The sequence below is a fragment of the Nicotiana tabacum genome, chromosome 6 (genome assembly GCF_000715075.1).
Source record: "Nicotiana tabacum cultivar K326 chromosome 6, ASM71507v2, whole genome shotgun sequence".
NCBI lineage: Eukaryota > Viridiplantae > Streptophyta > Magnoliopsida > Solanales > Solanaceae > Nicotiana > Nicotiana tabacum.
The window spans coordinates 182,845,422-182,852,266 of NC_134085.1; positions in this window are offsets into that span (position 1 = coordinate 182,845,422).

Sequence of the window (6,845 nt, forward strand, 5' to 3'; positions counted from 1 at the left end):
TTACATTGGACAAAATTATTATTTAATTGTTAGTAATTACTTTCTAATATTTAGGACGTTGAAATTAACTAAAGTTTTGACTACTAAATCTTTTCTATTTAAACTATATAGGAAATACTAATATGTAGGAATAATCACAGTAAGATAAATTATATAAGTTGAGTAAGTTAATTTTCACAAGAATATATAATTTTAAAAATTATTATTTCACCTGAAATAATAATAATCCAAGTGACATTAGAAGTCTTCCACTTCAAAATACCAAGAGACGGAACCTTAAAGCAAATTGTAAAGAAGTCATACTTAAGAGCTCAAGATTATTTTCATATTGTTAAAATTTTAAGATTTAGGGTTGGTAATATTGAAAATGCTAGCTATTTAAGCTTTTCTTTAAAAGAAAATGTTAATAAAATATCTCCAAAAGTATTGTCATAGAGTTTCTTAGTTTCTTATAGTGTCGATAAATCTATCTAGCGGACAGATATTGCATGTAATCATGAACAAATATCAAATTAGGAATGTGTGGCTAACTGATATACCAATTACTATCGAGTTAAAGGGATTGATAACATATATTAGCAAGTATCATATCTTATCATGATAATTGTAACGACCGGACCAGTCATTTTACTTTCTAGAATTTCGTTCCCCTAAATTAGACTTTTCGTACTTGCTTTAACTAATTTATGACTTGCAGGGATGGTTGATGTTGCTCCCAAATGCACACGCAAGTATACGCGGTCGTCAAGTAATAAAGTGACTCGAAAGTAGGATGTCGAACCCACAAGAACTTGTGATTAACTATTAAATAAATTAGACTATCCTAACTATCTAAACGAGAATTAAAACTAGAAGTATTTGATTCTAAGCTAATTAAAATAAAGAAAAACAAATAATGAACTTTGAATAGAGGAAGAGTAGATTTTTATATTATCAATATGATGAAAACAATCTAGGGTTATGGGCTATCTAACATTCATATTGTATTCTTCAATTGAATTGACTAACTAATTTATTTGGTTTATTGGTTGGCAGGGTTAATATTGCTCATAAGAATCTGTCGAGTTCTTACTTGCTTATTCAAGCTAACCTAACGCCTATATGTCTATGGAATTAGAACTAGCAAGAACGCATTTGTAATTCCTGTAAATCAACCAAGCAAGGCAATTAGGTATATGTCTATCCTAACCGCGAATCCGTACCCCGATACCTAGGTTCAACAACTTGCTCTACTCAATCCTATATGCAATCTAGAATTCCCACTTTCGAGTTCAACTCTAGATTCGTAGATCAAACAATAAAATAATTAAGTGCAGGATTGAATAAATAAACCAATATGATAAACTAAGAAATCAAAAACAATATCCAAATAACAATAGTCATGAAAGAACCACAACCCTAGAACGTGAAGTTTAGCTCCACATAGGCATGGTAGCCAAACAACAAATCATACAAAGAAACATAAAAATTACCAAGTTTGGAGGAAGAAAGATGGAACTTGATGAATTTCGGCCTCCACGGCGGCTCTGTGCTTGTGTTTTACTCTCAAAAAACGTCCTCCCCCCTCTAAAAATATGTTTAGTCTTGATTTTATACATGTTGGGTAGGTCTAGGGCCGAAATAACCTTGTCCCGGGCGAAATTGGAGAAATTTCACGTCATTGGCGCCCTAGATAGCGCCAGGCGCCCTCCACGGCGCTCCAATATTTTAGCTTTTGTTTTTGGCACCACAGGTAGGGCTGGGCGCCACATGTGGCGCTGAAATATGCCCTTTCCCTGTTTTCGTCCGTTTTGGCTCTAATTTCGCATATTTCGCCCCCGATTTCTCCCGGATCATTCCTACACATAAAAACATATCAACTTAACATAAATTAATATATTTCACAACCTAAATCCATGAAACAAAAGTAAAATATGAGGTGATATACATACAAATATATATACTTTAAGCTAAACATCAGTTGGTTCGGGATTTGGAAGAGTTTGGATTGAAATCGGAACACTTGGTTCCTTAAGGTTGGCCTAAAAGGCCAAGTTTGACTTCGGTTAACATTTTGAGTAAACGACCTCGGAATCGGGATTTAATGATTCCAATAGGTTTGTATGATAATTTCGGATTTGGGTGTACATCCGAATCGGGTTTTGGATAACCCGGACGTATTTCGGCACCTAATAGTGAATGTTAGTTCTTGAAGAACTTTGAAGTTCTTTAAACTAGTTTTGGAGCGAGTTTTGGTGATATCGAGGCCCGAATTGAATTTTGAGATAGGGAATAGTTTCATAATGTCATTTAAGACTTGCACGCAAAATTTGGTGCCATTCTGAATAGTCTAAGTATGATTCGACGCATTTGGCGAATTTGAAAAACTTGAAGTTCAAAATTTGATTCAAATTAGTTTTGGGTATGATTCTTGGTTTCGATATTGTTTTTCGTGTTTTGAGAATTCGAGTAAGTCCGTATTATGATTATAGACATGTTAGTTCCTTTGGACGGGGTTCCGAGTGGCTCGGGTGAGTTTCGGACCCCTCAGAGCTAAATACATGATACCAGATCTGCCAGTTCTGGTTTCCTCCTTCGCAAACGCGAAGGAAGAATCGCGTTCGCGTAGAAGGGGTTGGGCTGGGGTAGGAATGCTCTTTGCATTCGTGATAGCTGCTTTGTGTTTGCGAAGGTCTGGGCCAGTGATCTTCGCGCTTGTGTGAGGCCTCCCACATTCGCGTATAGTAGACTAGCTGGGATGTGCCAGCTTTGTTCTATGCGTTCGCGTATTCCCCATCGCATTCATGTAGGTCTAGCCAAGCTAGCCTTCACGTTCGCATGTCAATTGTCGCATTCGCAATGAAGGGTCTTTAGAGGGCCTGAGCCGATGTCCTTCGCGAACGCGAGGCCCCTGTCGCGTTCGTGATTAAAGGGGCAGCTGGGTAGTAAGTGTAAAAATTGGGACTTAGGATTATTTTGGGTCATTTATTGTATCATTGGGCGATTTGGGAGCTTCCAAAGAGGGGATTTCAACCTAGAATTTGTGAGGTAAGTTACTTCCACTTAATATGAGTTTAATACTTGTTTTTTTGGTAGATTAACACACAAAGATTAGTGAAAATTATGGGATTAGAGTAAAACCTAGGGTTTTGATAAAAACAAGATTTAACCACGAAATTTATTATGGAGTGGAGTAAAAATCATATATTCTTGATCCTTAGTTTGTGAGGTAAGTTACTTCCACTTAATGTGAGTTTAATACTTGGTTTTTGGGTAGATTAACACACAAAGATTAGTGAAAATTATGGGATTAGAGTAAAACCTAGGGTTTTGATAAAAACAAGATTTAACCACGAAATTCGTTATGGAGTGGAGTAAAAATCATATATTCTTAATCCTTAGGCTGTGTGTAAGAAAATTTCTGGAATCCGGGTACGTGGGCCCGGGGGTAAATTTTAGGAATTTTGCAATATGAGTTGGGTAATCACTCTAATAGTGGGAATATGAACTTTTGAGCCTATATTAATTAGTTTTTACGTTATTTGGATAGTTTCGGATTGTTCGACACCAAATTGAGGGTTTGGGCTTAAGCTTGCACTGGAAAGTAGACCTTGAAGCGAGGTAAGTCTCTTTTCTAATCTTGTAAGAGGGAAATTTCCCCATAGGTGAACTTAGTTAATATGTGATTTAATTGTGGGGCGGGCTACGTACGCACGAAGTGACGAGAGTCCGTACGTAGCTGCTATTCCTGTTATGTCCGGGTAGTTCTAGTCTTACACCATGCTTTATGGGTATCGTTATATGATTATAATTGTTGAATTGTATTGATTGAAATTTTGTTGAGAATGTCATGATTTCAAGGATTTCAAGGAAATAATTATTTTTGAAAAGAATTAAGGAAACATTTAAGTTGTATTTATACTTAACCGCGTCGCAAGTATATTCCGCGAGCGGGGTGATTATTTCCACTACTCTCATAGGAGCGGGTTGTTCGCCTCGACAGGTTGGTAATTGCATATATATGGTTCGGGCCGTTCGACCCTTGGCAGTGCACAGTTTACTTTTATGTTGGATCGGGCCGAACATCCTCGGTGGTATTTGTGTGATAATGGAATCGGAACATCTTATAATCCGTATGATTTACTGCTTGAAAGACCACTCGTTTTAAATGAAGGAAATGCCTAGATTTATTGATTGATGAGAGAATTTTCAGTATTATTTCTTGTTTGAACTTGTTGCTTTCTATGTATATTGTGAAATATAATATTGAACTTCATATTATTATATTTATTGATCCTCGTAAGTGTCAAGTAGACCCCTCGTCACTACTTCTTTGAGGTTAGACTGGATACTTACTGGGTACATATTGTTTATGCACTTATACTACACTTCTATACTTAATTGTACAGGATCTGAGGCATGTGCATCTGACTACCCGTCTGGCGCGCACTCTTGATATTTGGCCGAGATTCCACGGTGAGCTGCACCTTTTCGATGCCGTTCAGCAGCATGATGGAGTCTCTATTTTCCTTTTGACTGTCTATTCTATTTCAGGCAGTAGGATAAATATATTCTTTTGTATATTCTACTAGATGCCCACATACTTGTGACACTAGTTCCTGGCACACACATTAGTAAACTATTCTTTTGGGATGTAATCACTTAATTAAGACTTCACTTGGCCATTTTTGCTTTAAATTTCCTAAACTATTTGTTATTATCGAATGTTTTGAATTTAAACTAAGTAAATATTGGAAATGTTTTGGTAACATAAATGAAATCCATTAGTTGACTAATGTTGGCTTGCCTAACCTTGGTGTTGGGCGCCATCGCGACCTAAATTGGAAATTGGGTCGGGACAATATGATATCAGAGCAATAGGTTCACGTAGGTCTCACAAGTTATGGGCAAACCTGGTAGAGGCTTGCGGATCGGTACAGAGACATATGTACTTATCTTCGAGAGGCTATAGGGTGCTAGGAAACTACTCTTTATTCATCTTCTATCGTGCAGTTGATGGTATACTAAATTTCCTTCTTCTATTCTCTCACAGATGGTGAGGACGCACACGGCGGACATTCCAGACCAGGTAGGAGCCCCCCCCCCGTTGCTAGAGGCCGAGGCAGAGGCTGAGGGAGGGCACCAACTCGAGGTACGGGACGAGGGCATCCCAGAGCTGCTCTAGTTGCACCACCGGCGAATCCAGCAGGGGATCCCATTATTGAGGAGCAAGGCGAGGTGCCCGTAGCAGCGCCTGCCCCGACAGACTTCATGATGGCACCAGGCTTCCAGGAGGTCATGGGCCGTGTGCTGCGGTTCATGGACTCTATGACCCAGGCTAGTTTATTTCCAGCAGACCCAGCCACATCTCAGGCAGGAGGGGGAGCACATACCCCTACTGCTTAGGATCTTGGGCACGCAATTTCCGTATATCAGACTCTGGGTACTCTACCTGCGGGCGGTGCTCAACCAGTTGCAACAGTAGTACCTAAGCCTACACCAGCTACGGACGGCGATCCGCAGAAGTTATTGGATAGATGGAACATGCTACACACTCCTATTTTTGAAGGTGAACGTCATGAGGATGTCCAGGATTTCGTTGATAGGTGCAGGGACAAACTGCACAACATGAGGATATTCGAGTCCGTGGAGTAGATTTCACCGCCTTCCAGTTAGATGGCAGGGCCTATAGATGGTGGCAGTCTTACCTTCTCGGCAGACCAGCAGGTTCTCCTCCCATGATTTGCGATCAGTTTACACATCTTCTATTGGACAAGTATATTCCACCCTCTTAGAGGGAAGAGTTACGGTGTCAATTTGAGCAGCTCGAGCAGGGTCAGATGTCTGTGACCGACTATGAGGCGAGATTCTCTGAGTTGTCTCGCCATATACTCATGATACTTCCTACGGACACAAAGAGAGTGCAGAGATTTGTTGCGGGGTTACACCCCGGTATTTGATCTAGTATGGGCCGAAAGGTTGAGATGTAGACTAAGTATCATCTAGTGGTGGAGATTGCCTGGAGGATTGAGGGTTACCGGCAGAGGGGTAGAGAGTAGTTGCAGCAGGATAAGAGGACCCGATTCTCTGGAGAGTTTAGAGGTACCCCAGCTAGGGGTAGAGGTCACTTTGGGAGGGGTCAACCCAGCAGGCCCCCATATTCGGCACCACCACTACCTCCTCGAGGTGCTCCAGTGAGGCCTTATTTCAGTGCGATGCCGGAGAGTTCTTACCGCCCGCCAGCTATTCGGGGTTCCTCCGGAAAGTATTCTGGTCAGTAAGTTTCTTTCAGTGCCATGCCAAAGAGTTCATACCGCCCACCAGCCATTCAGGGTTCTTATAGTGGGTATTCAGGCCAGCAAGGTCAGGCTTCAGGACATCAGTCTATGGAACCGCGGGGTTGTTATAAGTGTGGGAATTCGGGTCACAAGAAGAGATTTTCCCTAGACTTCAGGTCAAGGTAGTACAGCAGGATCATCAGCCGATGATTACAACACCAGTCGTCTGGCCACCTAGAGGTGGAGGACAGGTTGACAGGGGCCGTCCTAGAGGTGGAGGCCAAACAAGGGGAGGTCAGTCACCCATTGCTCAGCCAGGAGGAGGCCAGCCAGCCGGCGCTCTTGTCAGATTCTATGCTTTTCTAGCCAGACCAGATGTAGTGGCCTCAGATGCTGTGATCGCATGTACTAATTCTGTCTGCGGTAAGGATGCTTCGGTATTGTTTGATCCAGGGTCTACATATTTATATATGTCATCTCTGTTTGCTCATTTCCTGGATATTCCTCGTGAGTCTTTAGGTACTTTTGTCTATGTGTCCACTCCTGTGGATGATTCTCTAGTTGTGGATCAGATCTACCGGTCCTATG